Below are 19,191 nucleotides of genomic sequence, written 5' to 3' on the forward strand. Positions count from 1 at the left end.
AGTTAGGCCTATTTTGTCTAACATTAGTGTAGCTGCTTCAGCTCTCTTTTAGTTACTATGTGCATGAAATATCTTTTTCTATCATTTCATTTTCAACCTACTCGTGTATTTGGAGGTAAAGTAAGTCTCTTGTAGTCAACATATAATTAGATCATCTCGTTGAAGGAGGGGGATCATTGTGCCCGTCTTTGTCTTTGTATTAGGGGGTTTAATCCATTTGCATTTTTAAATAATTACTGTTAAGGAGAAACTTCTGCCATTTTGCTATATGTTTACTATTTGCCATATAGCTTTTTGTTCTTCATTTATTATTGTCTTCTCTTGTGATTACTTAATTTTTTGTAGTGAACTGTTTTGGTTTTCAGTATTTTCTTTGTGGTTACCATGGGGCTCACCTTTAACATCCTAAAGTTATAACAATCTAATTGGACTTTAGACGAATTTAACTTCAATAACATACAAAATTCTGTGCCTAGAGCTCTTTCCATATCCTCCACTAGCTCTTAGACCATTTTTAAAACAGCTGTTTTAAAGTCTTTGTCTAGTAAGTCTGATGTCTGGGCTTCCTCAGGTACATTTTTGTCAACTTACGTTTTTCCCTTGAGTGGACCATACTTTCCTGTTTCTTTGTGATTTCTTTTTTGGTGTAAACTGCAAGTTTGAATCTTATAATGTAATAACTATGGAAATTAGATTCTCCTCCTTCAGATTTTGCTTTTCTTCTGATTCTTGTAGCATGGCTCTATGCCTGGGTCAGCTTAAAGTAAAAGCTTAAGTTTTCATTAGGTTTTTACTGCATCTGTGTCTTTTTCTGGGCATAAGAAGTTACTTTCTAACGCTTTCTGTATGCAGAGCTGCCTCTGATTGTCCAAAGAACAGGCTCAGACCTTTCCATATCCTGGAAAACACCTCAGCCCATGGAGGTTAGAACAATGGCATCCAGCCTCCATGCCCACACCTCAACCATTAAAGCAACAATTCAAAACCACAAAACAAACCCCCAATATTTGGGGAACAAAGTCCTTATTACCTACTGTGGATAACACAAGCAGCACTAAAACCACAAGTTGCCATTCCTCAGCAGCTACCACAGGGTTGGGAATGGAAAGAGAATAGGTAGCTGCCACTGTACTGTTGGTTAAAAGTGACCAACATTGCTGCAATTTACCAGCCAAGGTCTTCACCCAGAAGTTGCAAACATTCAAATAAACTCTAGAGGTCCAAAAACACTTACCTCTTACAGTTTCTGCTGCATTATTGTTGTCCAGGTGGAGAGACAGATTCCTGGCACATCCTACTCCACCACCTTCCCTGATACCATCCTTAAAGGTAAATTTACATCACTAAATACCTATATTAGAAAAAAAGCCTCAAATATCCTTCATGACTTTTAGTGTAAAATTATAACTAAAAAATTTGGCAAGCATGTTCAACAATATATTAAAAAGACAATACATCATAATCCATCAGTGTTTTAACATTCAAGAATCAATCTATTTAATTCACCATATTTATAAACCAAAAACTAAAAATCATATGATGATCTCCATTGGAACAGAAAACAATTTGTTAAAATTCAACATCAATTCCTGAAATAAATTCTTGAAACACTAGGATTAGAAGAAACTTGATATAATATACCTATTTTTAAAAGACCATAGCTCACAACATTGAATATTTTACACCTAAAGATCAAGAACAAGGCAAAGACTTCTACTCTCACTACTTCTATTCGACATTCTATAAACAGTTTCATGTAGTTTAATCAGGAAAAGAAGCAACAACAAACAAAAGGCTCCAGATTGGAAAGAACGAAAACAAAACTGTCTTTATTTGCAATCACATAATCATCTATGTAGAAAATCTGATGATATCTAAAAGAAACTGACTACAACTAATATATGACTGTAGTAAAGCTTCAGGATACAAGATCAACATAGAAAAATTAATTGTTTCTACAAAACAGTAAGGAATAATTAGAAATAGAAAAAAATGAAATACCTTTTACAATAGCATTAAAAGTATTAAAATATTTGGGTAATAGCTGACAAAGATATGCAAGGTCTGTACACTAAAAAGTACAGAACACATTCCCATTGTGATTGAGGATAGTGAAAAGAAAAATAACTACAGAACATTGATGAGAAAGAAAGAAGTTCTAAATCAATGGAGAGTTATACCTTGTCTGTGGATCAGAAGGCCCAATATTGTTAATCTGTGAATTATTCCTAAATTTATCTATACATTCAATGAAATGCCAATCAAAATTTCAAAATTCTAGTAGGTTTTTGTTGAAATTGATAAACTTACTCAAAAATTCCTACAGAAATGCAAAAAATCTAAAATAGACAGGACAATAGCCAAAACAATAGCCTTGAGTTTTCTTGAGGTTTTTAATCACAAATTTCTTTGTTAGATGTAGAGCTATTCGGGTTAACTATTTCTTTTTGGGTAAGCACTGCTAGTTTGTGTCTTTCAAGAAATATGTCCATTTCATCGAAGTGGTCAAATTTAGTATCTGTAGAATCAACTCTTTCACACCCGATACTGGTAGTTTTATGTCTACTCCATGTTTTCCTAGTGTAGTACGTGTATAAAGATAGACAAATAGATCAGTAAGACAGAATAAAGAGTCCAGAAATAGATCCACAGATATGTGTACAATTAACTTTTGACAAAAGTACAAAGGCAAGTCAAGAAAGTCAGGAAAGCCCAGCCTTTTCAATAAATGGTGCTGGAATCATTATATATTCATAAGCAAAAAAGAACAAGAACTTCAATATGTATTTCAAAACATACACACAAGTAAATTCAAGATGGATCATAGATTTAAAATGTAAAACCTAAAGCTTCTAGGTTTTGTAAACCAAAATGTAAAACAAAACTTCTAGACAAAACCATAGAAGAATATCTTTGTGGCACAGAGTTAGGCAATGATTTCTTATCTAGAACAAAAAGAAGAGTATACACAAAAGAAAAGTTGATAAATTGGACTTCATCTAAATATAAAAACATCTGTGTATTATTTATTTATTCTCTAGACAGGGTCTTACTGTGTCACCCAGGCTGGAGTGCAGTGGCACAATCACGGTCACTGCAGCCTTTAACTCCTGGGCTCAAGCGATCCTCTCAGCTCAGCTTCCCAAGTAGCTGGGACCACAAGTGTACACCAACACACCCAGATAATTTTTGTATTTTTATAGAGATGGGATCTTGCCATATTTCCCAGATTGATTTCAAACTCTTGGGCTCAAGTGATCTGCTCACGTTGGCCTCCCAAAGTGCTGGGATTACAGGTGTGAGCCACTGTGCCCAGTCAACATCTGTGTATTAATCACAACTTCTATTTTGTATGACATTTTGGGGAGGATCTTGCTGCCTAGGGAAAGATTGCCCCTGCAAGGGCTAGTTCATTCCCAGAGAGAGTAAACAATTTGTTGGTAAGCCTACCTTTCATATATTATTAAATAACTAACCAATCCAGAGTTCATATCCCCAATCACCTCCTTTATCTAATTCTCACACACCAAGTCAGTATTTCCCCTGCCCTAAATCAACCCAGGGCAAGGTACCAAACAACTAGGGACAACCCTGTACCCTAAAGGCTGCTGGAGCTGATCGTAAGTTTTTTCCCCTGCCCTACTTTGCCTTTCCAATAGAGACCCCAATAAGTTCTGTGACCTGTGCCTTCCCCTTGCTCCTTTCTGCCTCCTAACTGACACTGCTGCTTCACCTGTGGCCAGTATTTTATGCTGTGCCTATCATTTCTAAGGAAACTATGAGTAACATTAAGCTTTTCTCTCAATGGCATTGACCTATCTGTGTTGTCACTCAATAATCTCTATAAATTAAGACCCAAGAACAAATCAATCTGCTCCTCAAAAGACCCTGCCAAGAAAATAAAAACAGCAAACACAGATAGCAAGCAATTATCCGCAAAGCATATATCTGATGAAGGATGCATACAGAATACACACACACACACACACACACTTATTTACCTCACTGAAGGAGGTTAGGGGGAGGTACTATCCTAACAAACCTGAAAATCGGTGAACTCCACAACATCAAAGGCAGAACAAACTGTACGTAAGTACTATACCCTAGTTGATAAAGTTGTTTCCCACAAGGTATAACTTAACAATCATGATACCACTATACACCTATACTAGAACTGAAATATATATATAATATTCTTAAACCTCTCCATTCCCAATAAGAAAACCACAACTCAATATAATAACAGACAAACTATTTGAATAGACACTTCACCAAAGAAGATATGTGAAGGACAAATAAAGGATGAAAATATGCTCAGTATTATTAGTGACCAGGAAAGTGCAAATTAAAACCACAAAAGGATACCACTACACACCCACTGGAATAGCTAAAATTAAAAGGACTAATCATACCAAGTGTTGGTGAGGACTCGGAAGAATGGAACTCTCCTTCACTGCTGGTGAGAATGTAAAATGATGCAACCACTCTGGATAATATTTTGGCAGTTTCTTTAAAGTTTAACTGTTCATTTATTGCATGACCCAATCATTCTAAGAATATTAATATGAAATAAAAAATACACATCCATATAAAAACTTGTATACAAATATGCAAATCATCTTTGTCATACCCAAAATTTGAAACAACCTAAATGAATAGTAATAGATGGATGGATAGACAAGTTATAGTATACCATGCAATGTAAAACTATGCAGCTATAAAAATGAACTATTGATAACACAACATGAATAAATCTGAAAATATTTATACTGAACAAAGAAGGGAGATAAAAGGAATGCTCAATGTATACTTTTATTTACTTAAAAAAAACTCTAGAAAATGCAAACTAATGTATAGTGACAAAAAAGATCAATGACTGTCTGGGAGGTGGGATAGGAAAGGGATTTTCAAGAAAAATGAGAAAAGTGTTTGGAGTGATGGGTTTAGTGGCATAAACATATGTCAAACTTTACCAAATTTTATACTTTTAATATGTAAAGTTTATTGTCTATATTTTTTAAAAATGGAACAGTCTATACAAATCTAGATTTTTGGCTTCTCTTGAAAAACTTACAAAATTTAGAAACACTGGACCCAAGTTCCTGCGTCAAAACAATTAGCTACAGCCAAGTGGCAGCTAGACATATACTTTGAGTAGCCACAGACCCAGTCACTCTGTTTTTCTCATACATATCCATTTTCTTAATTTATTCTCTTCTTGGTCTCCATAAGCCTCAAGTGTTTGATCCCTGAACCATCTCTGTACTCTCCCCTTCATGAAAGGGAACCAAAAACTTTCCAGCAAAGTCAAAGATTTTCATTTTAAATCTCCTGGGTCAATTTAAAAAGTAATATTCATCTCATTTATTGTTAATAAGAATGTAAAATAGTACAGCCACTTTGGAAGGCAGTTTGGCACTTTCTAATTATAAGATGTAGCAATCATGCTTCTAGGTATTCACCCAACTGATTTGAAAACTCATGCCTACACAAAAAACTGCAAGGGAATGCTTGTAGTAACTTTACTCATAATTGCCCAAAACAGGAAACAACTAAGATATGCTTAAATAGCTGAATGGATAAACAAAGTGGTACATTCATACAATGGGATATTACTTAGTGATTTTTGAAGAACTACCAAGCTGCCAAAAGACATGGAGAAATTTCAAATGCATTCATTGCTAAATGAAAAATGTCAGTCTGAAAAGCCTATATGCTATGTGATTCCAACTATATGACATTCTGGTAAAGGCAAAACTATAAACACAGTAAAAATATCAGTGTTGGCCAGGATCTGGGGGAAGGAGACAGAGTTGAGTAGGTAAACCCCAAGGAATTTTTTAGGGTGGCAACATTATTCTTTATGATACTGTAATGGTAAATACATTATTATACTATGCATTTGTCAAAACCCACAGAGCTTCATAAGCACAAAAAGCAAGCCTTAATGCATGCACTGTTTTCAAAAATCATTTAGGAGTTTGAAGAATATCAAGATGAAATGCAAAATATGGCAAAATAATCTAATTGTATTACAAATGTATAAAACCACCTCCCTGAAGGGGGTTGGGGAGAGATACTAACCTAACAAACCTGAAAATGGGGGGACTCCGTAACATCAAAGCCAAAACAAATTGTACAAAAGCACTATACTCTAGTTGATAAAGCTGTTTCCCACAGGGTATAATTTAACAATCATGATACCACTGTACAAACATACTAGAACTGAACAAGTAAATAAATGGATCTCAAATGGTGGGAGCCAGATTCTCATTGTTGGAGTTGGAGGTTGCAATTAAACAAGCGGAGGAGGCTAGACTGATCCATCTGGAAATGGATTTGAGTTGGAGCTATCAGTATGAAGTTATGTTTGGATTTCTATAGACAAGGCAGTTATATTCAGATCTATTTATAGGTATGTGTTTATAATGAGTTACTACACACATACATTTTTTTGCTCTGTCAGTTGACAAGGCTCAAAAGCCTTGTAACAGTGAACCCCAGAAACAATGAACACACTTAGCACCCAGATCTTTCTCTGGACAACCACTTCCTACCTGCCCCTGGCCCTCCATTTCTTCCTCCTAAACCTTGGCAATCATGTATTTCAATTCTTTAAGTTCTCAGATAATGAAAATAGGGGCACAAAAAGGTGGCATTAGTTTTCCAAAGTCACAGAGCCAACTGATAATAGGACCAGCAATGGAACTCCCCGATATTATTGCAATGACTTTTACTTACAGGGTAATTCCCCTACTGTGGGGTGCATGTTTGTTGTATTTTGTATAACAAAACAAACAAAAAAAGGACCATTTGGGACCAGCTCCTTCCCTTAAATATTCTCCAACACCTTTCTTAGGACTAGGAGTGCTGGAGACAAATTTGCCCCAGTTCTTTTTTGGATTCACTTTAATAAAAACCGCTCATCTTCTCAACCTCACAAGATTTTCTTTGACAGGTGTTGCATCTTCTTATGAGCATAAATGTCCTTCCAAAAGAAGACTTAAATGGATTAGAGTTTGTTAACATGAAGCTTTTTAAAAACGAGCAAACAGAACAGAGGACATTTCGACTTGGCCCAAAATCAAAGAAACTGATGGACTGATGCGCTTATCTACTTTTTTTTTTAATTTCATTATGTAACAAGGGAAAAATCATCTCAAATTTTCCTGGCCCTCACCCTTCCTGCTTCTCTTTGCTTTCTTTATAGTTAAGCAAAGGCAGTCAAAAAATTGGCTCTTTAAAATGTCTTTAGAAAAAGTGCCCGGTTGTAAGGTAGGTAATGCGCTTTCCTTTCTGCTTACGCTGGAGCTTTGCAGACATTAAAACTCAAATTTCTTACAAGTTGGCACTGTCTTAATTATTCCCCCTTTGTTTTGTTTGATTGGAAGTAATTACAATAATTCGCAATTACCCATTAAATCACCTTTTTCCAACAGCAGCACTGTCCTCTCTGTTCCACATGTTCCTAATGTAACTTGAGAATAATGTTTTTTTCCCAAGGTCTTGCATCAATCGGGGCCCTATTTTATCCCATCTAATTTCTAACTTTCCTCCAGCATACCTTCCAGTTCACCTGAGCTAAAATTTCTTCCTTTCTACCCTCACCCCTCTCGCACCCTTAGTCTCATCTGTCTCATAAACACACATGCACACCATACACAGGTACACGTGTGTACCTTTATACAAACATGCATACACATACATGCATACATACATAGGTACACACATGTACCTTTGTACCTGGCTGACAATTGCATTCCCAGATCAGATGCTTCCAACCCTTTGTCTATGCAAACTCTACTCATCTTCCAAGCCTTGCAAAGTTACCTTGTTTCCAAAAACATTCCCTAATTTGCAAGATACTCTGCTAGGCACAGTTAAAGAAAAAAGATTAATTCTACATAGCCTCTATCCTCAAGGAGCTGGTAATGCTTATTGGTTCCTTCTCAAAGATACTAGGACATTTCATCTCACCACAAGTGCTTGATTATATAAAGAACATCTTGCTATTTTCTATCTCAACCATGGATTGTTAGAACATAAATCATACATTATTCTCCATTTTGCTTTGCTATTCCAATTTAGAGGAGGAGTGGCTGACAGGGGAAAGAAGACATGAACACAGTGAAGGGTTCGGGTAATAATTTCAGTAGCCTTCAATTCTGGGCCTAGGCCCAAGAGAATAACCAGGACTCTAAGTCACCTAGGGAAAGAATATGTATCAAGGCCCATGTACCATATGGTTAAATATTTAAAAGTATAGATCAAGCTAACAAATAAAATATGCTCTCTCCTCTTATCTTGATGAATATTCCCTCACAACAATAAAACTGAAAAGCGTGTGTAAAGCTAGGGTTTTAAATAACTAAAAATCAAAAAATATCAACAATCCAAGGGGACTCCCTCTCCAAGGGAACATGCAGTACCCCTCTCAGGAAAGTACTAACTTAGAATAGAATCTAGCATGTCTAAGGTCTTTGGGGAACAGGGGATGCTTATTTCCTCTGCCTTCCTTGGCTGCCTACATGGACACCTAAGTCTCTTCCCTTCAGGATAGATTGTCCTCTCATGCACATGCTGAAGAGTTGCCTTTCTTGACATAGGCCAGAGGCTCTGATGTACAGTAGGTTTCTTTAGTCATCAACTATGACCTTCCCATCAATAGGGAAAAGTATATCCACAGAATCAGTTGAGGTGGACGGTTTGGCCATAAGGGTGTGGCTATTAACATGGTGAAAGAAGAAGACAAGAGAACTCTTCAAGACATTGAGACTTTCTACAACACCTCCACTGGGAAGATGCCCCTCAATGTTGCTGACCTCATCTGAGGGGATGTCCTACTACCTAGCCCCAGTCAGGGTTCAATCTTGGGGGGCTGAGGAGCAGCAGGAGAGGGGAAGGAAGGGAGAAAAGAAGTGGACATCTTGTTTTTTTCTTTGAATAAATATCACTTTTTGAGGCAAAAGAAATACATATATATGTGTATATATATCTCTCAACAATGACTAAATATAATTATTATTGTCTTTTCCTAATGTTCTGTTGTTGGGCTAGTAGCAGTGTGTAGATAAGTAATAAAAGCAAACATGGTTCATAATTACTACTTATTTATTCCATAAGCTTTATTTTCCTTGCCTTCATTTCAGCAAAATCACTGTTATCATTGAGATTTTCATGTTTCATATTCTATTGATAGTAATGAGATTTTAAAATATATTTGTATCAAAGTTTACAAAATTTCAATATATTTTCAACAAATAGTAAATTTCAAAAAATAAAAAGTTTATTTTTATAATATGTTTCAAAAAGATATTTTTTCCAAAGCACACAAAGTAATCCATTAAAATTAAAAGACAAAAAAAGTAATTTAAAATATCAAATTTAAATCAAAATTATTTAAGTAAAGCTGAATTTTATTTAACTTTTTTTACTTAATTATATCTTACTATGTACTTTATAAAAATAAATTTATTCCCAATTCAATGTCCATCTACTTGCCAATGAAGAATTAGTATTACATTTCACAATGTTACATCTGGATCCACACATACACAAATCGAAGAGTATTTTTGTTTAAAATTGAAAATGTTCTTCAGCTGTTAGAAGCAACTGTAGCAAATATTATGTCAATCCGTGAATAACTCTGAAACCACAATTAAAACCTGAAGAGAAACAAGAAATGGATACCGGGTACTACTGGAAAATTATACTTCATTATGCAAGAATCTATTGTATTCATGCAATCTGAGAAAATGATTTGACAAATTAATTTCAAATGTTTTACATTTACATAAGTGCTGCCACCTTTCACATCCTCACCACTCGTCTAACCAGTGTCCTCTCATGTCCTTAGTGACACCACCCACAAACCTTCTCAGCATTTAAAAACAATTATCTTCAGTTTTGAGACAAGACATAAGGCAAGAGTAGTGAAGAAAGATTTCCCTGGAATGATGAGAACTAACATTTAAATTACATCTCATGCCCAGCACTGAGCACCAACTATCAAGGGACAGAGGCATTCAGGTGCTCTTTAACAATATTTTTTATGTATTTTTATTTTATTTATTTATTTATTTATTTATTTGAGACAGACTCAAGCTCTCTTGCCCAGGCTGGAATGCCATGGTACAATCTCAGCTCACTGCAACCTCCGCCTCCCAGGTCCAATCCATTCTCCTGCCTCAGTCTCCTTAGTAGCTGGGATTACAGGTGTGAGCCACCACATCTGGCTAATTTTTGTATTTTTAGTAGAGATGGGGTTTCCCCATGTTGGCCAGGCTGGTCTTGAACTCCTGACCTCAGGTGATCCACCCACCTCAGCCTCCCAAAGTGCTGGGATTACAGGCATGAGCCACCGCGCCAGGCCAACAATTTTTTGTTTGTATGCCGTGTCCAGGACTAATAGCAATATTTTATGTCTGACAGCCTCCAAAAATTAAGAAATGAAAAAAGTCCATGAAAAAGAACATGATACAATACAAAAGGGATACATTCAGAATGTCAGAAAGAGTTATTGATACAAAATGATGACTATAGTTGATAACGATGTATTGTATTCTTGAAAATTGCTAAGAGAATAGATTTCAAGTATTCTCACCAAAAAAAAAGTATATATATGAAGTAATTCCTATGTTAGCTCGATGTAGCCATCCACAACATATACATATATTTTAAAATAGGTTGTACACAATTAATATATATGATTTTTGTCAATTTAAAAAGTAAACAATAAACAGTATTTTGTTACCCAAAAAAAGTGTTCTTGAAAATTAAAAATACAATAGCAAAAATTTAAATCCAACAGAAGTGTTTGAAAATAATGTTGAGGAAATATCCCAGGAAGTAGAAAAAAGAGAGAAAGAAAGTTTGTGAAATAAGTAAGGAAACTAGAGGATCAATCCAGGATACATAGCAGCCAACTAACACAAGTTCTAGAAAAGAAAAAGAGGGAAAATAAAGAGTAACAATTCTATTATAATTTCAGTACTACCCTCAAGAACTGAAAAACATGAGTTTCCAGATTGGAAGGGGTCACTAAAAAAACAGTGCAATCGATGAAAAAATATTCTGTATAATGGTCCATCGTGTGGTATTTGTAAATACCAGGGACAAAGATAAAAGCCTAAAATTATGTGAACGGTGGAAAAAAAAAAGTGTTCATTTACAAAAGATATATCACTGTCATTAAAACTCCTATTAGCAACACTGGTAGAAAACAATGTAGCAATATCATCAAAATGTGAGAAGAAATTGATGCCAATCTAGAATTCTGTACCCAGCCAAACTATCAGTCAAGCATATAGGTGAAATAAGGATATTTCAGAGTTTCAATATACCCCCAAAATTGTCTTTCCAGCTACCTTTCCCAGGAAGCTACTGGTTGACCCATTCATTCCTCCTCAGTGAAAAGTTAAGCAGGAAGGAGAAAGACAGGGAAACGAGGTAACAAGGCTCCTACACAGGAAAGGTGAAGGCGTTCACAGGATGAGAGTGAAGAGAAGTCCCAGGATAGCAGCTCTAGTTAGAAACATCTAGAAGTCTCTCTAGATTTCTCTCTAGAGAGAAATCAGCTTGACTAGAACAGATGCAGGAGGCTTCTGGACTAGACAGCCATGAAGAAAATATAAGTAACAGAATACTTGACAGGTTGTAAACACACTCAGACAAGATTTTCTGGTCTATTCCAGGGGAAAGTTTGAGAGATTTCACAACTGATGCAAAGAAAATTTTGCAAATAAAGAAGTGGCAATAATTAATTCCAAGAAAAAAATCAAACATTATTTTTCAAAAAGAAGAAAAAATGTTATCCTAGCATACTATGTAAGTTCAACTGTGAATATTAATTACATAGTAATAATATAAACATTGAAAAATGACTTACCCAAAAATTTTGGAAAAAAAAACCATACTGGAAGAATGCGAGAACAGTCAGAAGAATAACATGAGTGTGTGTGTAAAGGCACTATCATTGAAAAAATAAGAAATGGTAGTATAATCATGGTCTATGGGGGAAAACATAAGAGTTAAAAATATTACCATGGGAATTGGGAATTAAAGGAAATTTGGCACAAAACTACTGTTTCTTAGTTACCTACCTACTATTATTTATTGACTTGTTAAACTATGTACCTGTTTTACTTTGACAAAATTCAATTTAAAAATCAGTTGCATAGGAGGGAGTACATGGAATGAGACTGTAACAAATCATGAAGCAATTCTAGAACAATGAGAGTGTGCATTGGCCAGGGACAAAGAGTAAAATTGTTTCTCTGCATTAAAAAGTTTATTTGAGTCAAGGTCATGATTTTAAAGTGCAACTAGCCAGTGTAATTATATCTTTTCCTCCAACTACATTTGTCCAAGCACAGATACAGGCACCAAGCAAAAAGCTGGATTTAATCAAGGCTGCAGTTTGTTAAAATGAATATATGAGAAAATGGAAAGCGAGTCAAAGACATATGCAAGGGTTATAACAATTGAACATGGAATTTAAGATAGGTGAAGAAGGAATCAAGACAGCAAGGGAATCATGACAGTGAGGGGATGAAGGGCAGGGAAAATACAGTAGGACCAATGGATTGAAAGTCTGATGGAATAGAAAGGTCATTGGTGTTGGACTACTAGAAGGAAGGAGGTAGAAGAGTGGAGGCGTTGGTCAAAGAAAGGGAGCCATGAGATTGAGATTAAGGAGATGTAATTATTGGTGATGACAAAGTTGCAAGTGTAACTAGGGGAATGAGTGGCTGAGAATGGGTGGAGGACAAAGAAATAAGAAGAGCTTAAGGAAGTGTGGAGACAGGACTTATTTTGGGTAACATGACGACAAGTAATAAGGATGAGAAGCTGTTGCGGGGGGCAATTATTGACATCCATAATGTAGAATGCCATTTTCACATTTCATATCTATGACTTTTATGCTCCTGAGTTTATAAATTCAGGATGGGAATAGCTGTTTTACCACGTCTGTAGTAAATCCTGTATACATCTGAGGGGTAGGAGTGGGATATACTTACAAATCCTTGCAGAGGATGACAACAATGTCTTCAGTTCAGAGGTTCTTTGGTGGTTCTTAATGACCTGCATAATAAGGTACTGAACTGCTGTCTTTCATTTCAGAGGACATTTATCAAGTTCTACTCTATGTCTACTCCATCCTTTACCCAAAATGGCTGAAACCCATCTATGCAGACTCACTGTGAATACATGAAAGCCACATGCCGCATCCTATCTTCGTTACTCACTCAGACTCACCCTAGTTCCTTCACTCCTCTTCCTTGGATCACCAATCATTTGATTCTATCCTTGCTGCCCTAATTATTATTTCAGGGTTCCCATTCTAGGTCACCATCTTATAATTCTTCAGTGGATTTCAGCCAATTCTCTTGTTTTTGAACATGCACTGGGACCAACCCCTATTTGGGATCGTCGTCCATTTCAAATAATACCTTCTCTCTGTTCATCCTAGTTCTTTGAGAGGGCCAGGCTACTTTGCACATGGGCCATGGTGAGGGTGAGTGTGCACCCTGTTCCAGACACTTGTCTCCTCTTTGAATTCTCACCAAACAAGGGAGAAGTGTCAGCAAAAACAAACCAAAAAATAGTATATACAGTTTCACTGCACCTCTTCTTCTGCAGACAAAGATAAATAATCCAAAGTTCTGGTACCCCAGGATATGTATTCATGCTTCATGTCTTTGCCTCCAAATACAGGCCATTGTTTTTCATCAAACAACACATACTACATATCTCCTATGTGCCTGGCACATACTAGATGTGCTGGCTTCCATCTAGCTTTCCATCAATCCTTTGGACACTTAAAGACTACACACGTGTTTTACTACAAGTTTCCCTTGCTTTGGGAATTGGAGGTTTTGTCTACTAAAACAAGGAATAGTTTTTGCTCCATATCCTAATTTGATTGAAGTTATGAAAAATCCAATCCTATCAAAACTTTACTGCCAATTATCTCAACATCCTGTTACAATTTTATAATTAGCCAAGGAATTTATACAGCCTAAAAATAAAGTTTGAGGCATTATTTTTATACTGAATTTACGATTTTTCTAATGGTTGTTTCAAGGGTATTTTAAATTATTTTTCCCAAAGAATCTGCATTTAACTAATTAATATGCTCTTTTAAAATATTTCCTTGATTTTTAACATTTTACATGTTTATATTATTTTCCTAGCTAGGGCTCATGCCTGTAATCCCAGTATTTTGGGAAGCCAAGGTGGGAGACTCACTGGAGCCCAGGAGATCAAGACCAGCTTGAGCAATGTAGGAAGACTCCATCTCTACAGAAATAAAAAATAAAATTCACATTTAAGAAATCAGTGTCTTATATTTTCCTCATTTTGGACACAGCTCCAAACATCTTGCTGGATATATAGTATGCCCTTAATACACGTGTGGGAGTTTTGTTTGCTTGGCTGGTTTTGGTTCTGGTTTTGTAGCAATACACTCAAGAAAGGCATACAGAACATTTTTTTTAAGCTTTATGCAATCTCAACATTATTGCCTCCATTTAAAAATCAGCCTTGGCTGAGCAAGGTTGCTCATGCCCATAATCCCAGCATTTTGGGAGGTCGAGGTGGGAGGATCATTTGAGCCCACGAGTTTGAGACTAACTTGGACAATAAAGGGATAACCCATCTCTACAAAAATATAAATAAATTTTTTTAAATATTATGGTCTCTAGTAACCACACTATAATTACGTAAGAAAGTATCCTTAGAAAATACACATTGAAGTATTTAGGAGTTAAAAGGCACAATGTCTCCAATTTACTCTCAAAGGGAATGTATGTGTATATAAAGAGAGAGACAGAACAAGAGACAGATAACAGAGCGAGAGACAAAGAGAGAAATGGTGAGACAGAGAAACGGTGAAGTGAAAATTGGAGTAGCCAAAAACATAGAGACAGAAAGTAGAATGGTGGTTGCCAGGGCTGAGGCAAGGCGGAAACGTGGTGTTATGTCATAGGGAGAGTTGCAGCTTTGCAAAATGAAAAGAGTTATCAAATGGAGTTATGGATGGTGATGATGGTTGCGTAACATTATGAATATAACTACGACTACTGAACTGCATACTTAAAAATGATTAAGATGTTAAATTTTATGTTATGTGTATTTTACCATAATTTTTAATTTGGGGGAAAAGAGAGCAAATGGGGGAAATTGTAAACAGGTGATGAATCTGGTAAAGAAGGGTACACAAAAGTTCTCTAGACTATCGTTGCAAATTTGCTGGAATTTTAAAATTATAGAAAAATAACAAGTGACCCAAATAAGTCAATATCTAGAAAAAAGTATATCCTAGAGTGAAAAATTCTCTCTTGCCATGCACTAGAAAGCAGGAGGAAAAAGAGGTTTCGAGTGCCGAGTTTCAGATGATGGATGAGGTGATGAACTATCAATTGTTTCGGTAGGGAAAGAGCCCTGATGTTAAATGAATTTTCACTTTTGCTAGACTTGGTTTGGCTCTTAGACAACTCAGCCGTCAGACTTTGGGGAGCTTTGGGAAAATCCCAGCACACATGTTTGAGCATCATCTACGACTGCTTCTGGAAAGCCCTGCCCTGAGACAGGTCCACCCTTGAGACACTGTCCAATGAGAAAGGAAGTCAGTGGAACAATGAATTATAATTACAAGGGAGACGAGATGGCTGAGAGGCTGGGAAACAGCTGACATCTCTCTGCTTTTGAAAGCAATTCAAGGTGAGCTCCTAATGCTACGTTGGCTCCTGAAACCACAAACTATGCCTTCTCTCCCCCAGTAAGTCATCACCAAATGCCAAAATGCATGGACTCGTGTGCTTCAGCTCCTGTATATTGTTAGGAAGTTACAATTCAGAAGCCAGCATCTGGGCACAGTTGGCAAAGTATTCTAATTTCCCAGCTCCCTCTTGCTGCAACCTGGTCCTCCCAAGTCCTTCTGCAGTGACCTGTGAAGCCCAGGATGGACTTCCCATGTCCAGGTTTACTGTAAACTGGCAAAGAATTAAGTCAAGAAGCCTTAGGCAATGAAGACATGCACGGGAATGCTGAGGCCTGACCACAATTGAAACTGTCTGAGTCAAAAGTCAAGAAGTCATTCACATGCCAAGGGCCATTTCCTCCACCTCACCCCCACCCCCCGCTATGCTGGAAGTCAATTCTCCACAGTGCGTGGTGAGTCAGGCGTGAGCACTTTGATTACGGCTCAGCTGATGTCATTCAAGAAAGCAGGGGGCGTCACCCACTGCATCAGAGGAAGAGACATTTGACTGAGACAGATCCACCCTCAAGCTCTCTGGGGAGCCTGACATTTCCAGGACACAGAAAACAAACTTCCTCTTAGGAGGGAATACGCTTTCAGTGTGGGAAAAAAAATAAAAAATAAAAAAAAAAAGACGGAGAGAACTGGAGAGGGTCAATACTTGCTCACCTCTGGCTGAAAGCCCACAATCAGGGAAATTTCCGTCCTTTCCGAAAAGGTGAAAGCATCAAAATGTCCTCTGGTTCACAGGCAGATCCAAGGAACTGCACGTACACAGAGAAAACCTCAGTCTTGACCCAACAGAGCCTACTGGATCTAGCAACCACGTACCTCCCTTTCAATTCAGCTCATACATTTAAGTATTTATTGAGAGGCCACCTTGTATGTGGTGTCAAAGCTATTCTTTGTGGTGGGAAGATGGAATTCAGATCCAACAGGGCCAACATATAAGCTGCTGTTGTTGTTGCTGCTGTTGTAACTTACCTTGAGTTCTCATTTTCTGACACTCCCTTTGCATGGATTATCCTATTTAAATCTCAACAATTTTGCCAAGTAGATACTATTATTTTCTCTATTTTATAAATGAGGAAACTGAGGCACCAAAATGCTAAGTAACTGATTGAAGATCACACAGAAAAGGAGTGGAAGGGCAAGGGCTTGAGCCCAGCCTAGACCAGCAGTGTTCAATTGAACTTTCTGCAATGATTGCAATGTTCTCTATCTGCCCTGTGCAATAAATAGGGTAGCTGCTAGCCCTATGTGGTTAATGAGCCTTGAGATGTGCTCACTGCAACTGGAAAACTAGATTTTAAATTTTTATTCAATCTTATTTAACTTAAATTTAAGTTGTACTTGTTGCTAGTGGCTACCCCATTGGACAGGGCAGATTTAGACTGACTCAAAAGGTACACAACCATGTACTAAACAGCAGATGACAGTAGGGAAGACCACAGCCTCACCATCTTTTAGTTGATAGAAAATCAAATTACAATAGACATCCATGCCATTCTTGAAGAGGAGGAGGGTTGTCATGAGGCTGTAAGGAGTGGACGAGAGAAAGGCATGGCCTGCGGTTGCCAGAAAAGGGAACACAGGCTGACTGGGGCTCTCCTTCAGGCACTGATGGCATATGTCTTTAAACATGCTGAAAGCATGTGGCTCACATCCCTAGCTACCACCCTTTTCCCCCATCTACCCACAACAGCCTCCATACAACTGTGACCCTGGTCCTGTAGTGGAGTCTGCAGGCCCCGAGTGCATGGAACCCCAGGGCATTCCACCCTCTGATGGGCACTGTGCCCAACACCAAGGAGGATGCACGGGAAAGATGTGTCCCTGGCCACCTGCTTGGGAGGAAGTAGCTCACACCCCAGAAGGTCAAGACTTACCAGCCTGAACTCACTGAGTCACAAGAGACAATGTGTGAGTCAGTATAGGATGGGTTTCAAGGGAGAGGAAAAAAAAAGGATAACAAATTTGGGCTGGATGAATAGGTAGGGACAATGTCATACAGGAAGAAAGATTTGAGCTAGGCTGCAAAGAATGGATGAATTTGGAAGGTCCAAGAGATGGGGAGGAGAGGGCCAGCCGACAAGAGCACAGATGTCATGAAGGGAGGTCTTGTGGCTTATGTATGCAAGGTGGGACAGTGGTCAACTTTCTGGCTAGCCCTGTCTCACTCCAATGTTGGAAGCTCATTAACAATGTCCTTGTTCTCAAAGTGCCAGAAGAGATCTGAGATAATTTTTTTTTTTTTTTTTTTAAAGACAGAGTCTCACTCTGTTGCCCAGGCTGGAGTGCAGTGGAGTGACCTCAGCTCACTGAAACCTCTACCTCCAAGCCCAAGTGATCCTCCTGCCTCCCGAGTAACTGGGACTACAGGGACTACAGGCAAGCACCACCACGCCTAGCTAATTTTTATTATTTTTAGTAAAGACAGGGTTTCACATTGTTGGCCAAGCTGGTCTCAAACTCCTGATCTCAAGTGATCAGCCTGCCTTGGCCTCTCAAAGTGCTGGGATTACGTGCATGAGCCACTGCGCCCAGCCCTGAGAGATTATTTAAGCTGGCAGGAATTTCATTCAATATAGAGATTTCAGAGATAACCCCATAGGGATTCCATGAGGTGTCCATTCTGTTTTGTCAGCCAGTGAACGGGGTGATTCTGATGCTTCTGAAGCTCTCATGGGTGTACAGATCTCAATCACTCCCTTTTCTAAGCCAGGACCTGCTCAACTGTTAGAGGTCAAGGAGAATTTACCCCATTTCAGAGCTGTCCAGGAAGAATGACCCAGACTCTCTTGGGAAGCTGTTCTGAGAAGTAGTAAGTTTAGCTCAAGATACAAGTCCTGGTGGGCCAAGGGAAGAACTGTCTGCCAAAACCCAGCAGCGACTTCAAGTGGCTGTATTGGAATTAAAGATTTCTTTGCAGGGAATTTTTTTGAGGCAGAGTCTTGCTCTGTTGCCCAAACTGGAGTGCAGCGGTGCAATCTCGGCTCACTGCAACCTCCACCTCCCAGGTTAAAGCAACTTTCATGCCTCAGCCTCTGGAGTAGCAGGAACTACAGGCACGCACCAACATACCCAGCTAATTTTTGTATTTTTAGTAGAGATGGAGTTTCACCATGTTGGCCAGGCTGGTCTTGAACTTCTGACCTCAGGTGATCCACCTGCCTTGGCCTCTCAATCCCTGTAATCATGGGATTACAGGCATGAGCCACCATGCCCGGCCTTCTTTGCAGGGAACTGAAAATAGTTTCTCCAAGCATTTCATTTTGCAGTAGAGGAAGCTGAGGCTGAGAGAGGAGAAGTGACAATTTCAAGTTCAGACAGCTATGGGGCCATACACAGGAGGTAAAAAACAGGATTTGAGGCTGAGATCCTTTGACTCAGCACCACCTGGACAGAACAAGGTCTGTCCCCACTGT

General features: G+C 38.0%; 1 protein-coding gene and 1 non-coding gene across 2 annotated transcripts in view; one reads left to right on the forward strand and one right to left on the reverse strand.

The window, feature by feature from the left end:
- Window positions 1-19,191, reverse strand: part of LOC105482052 (ADAM metallopeptidase domain 28) — a 596,506-nt gene that overhangs the window by 547,611 nt on the left and 29,704 nt on the right. The window contains exon 4 of the mRNA XM_071068485.1: window positions 1,235-1,322. The gene's annotated coding sequence lies outside the window, so the exon portion shown is untranslated. The remainder of the gene's footprint in view (window positions 1-1,234; window positions 1,323-19,191) is intronic.
- Window positions 8,392-8,532, forward strand: LOC112426717 (small nucleolar RNA SNORA67). Its single transcript, XR_003018124.1, has one exon. It is a non-coding gene; the product is annotated as a small nucleolar RNA SNORA67 (small nucleolar RNA).

The sequence above is a fragment of the Macaca nemestrina genome, chromosome 8 (genome assembly GCF_043159975.1).
Source record: "Macaca nemestrina isolate mMacNem1 chromosome 8, mMacNem.hap1, whole genome shotgun sequence".
Taxonomy (NCBI): Eukaryota; Metazoa; Chordata; class Mammalia; order Primates; family Cercopithecidae; genus Macaca; species Macaca nemestrina.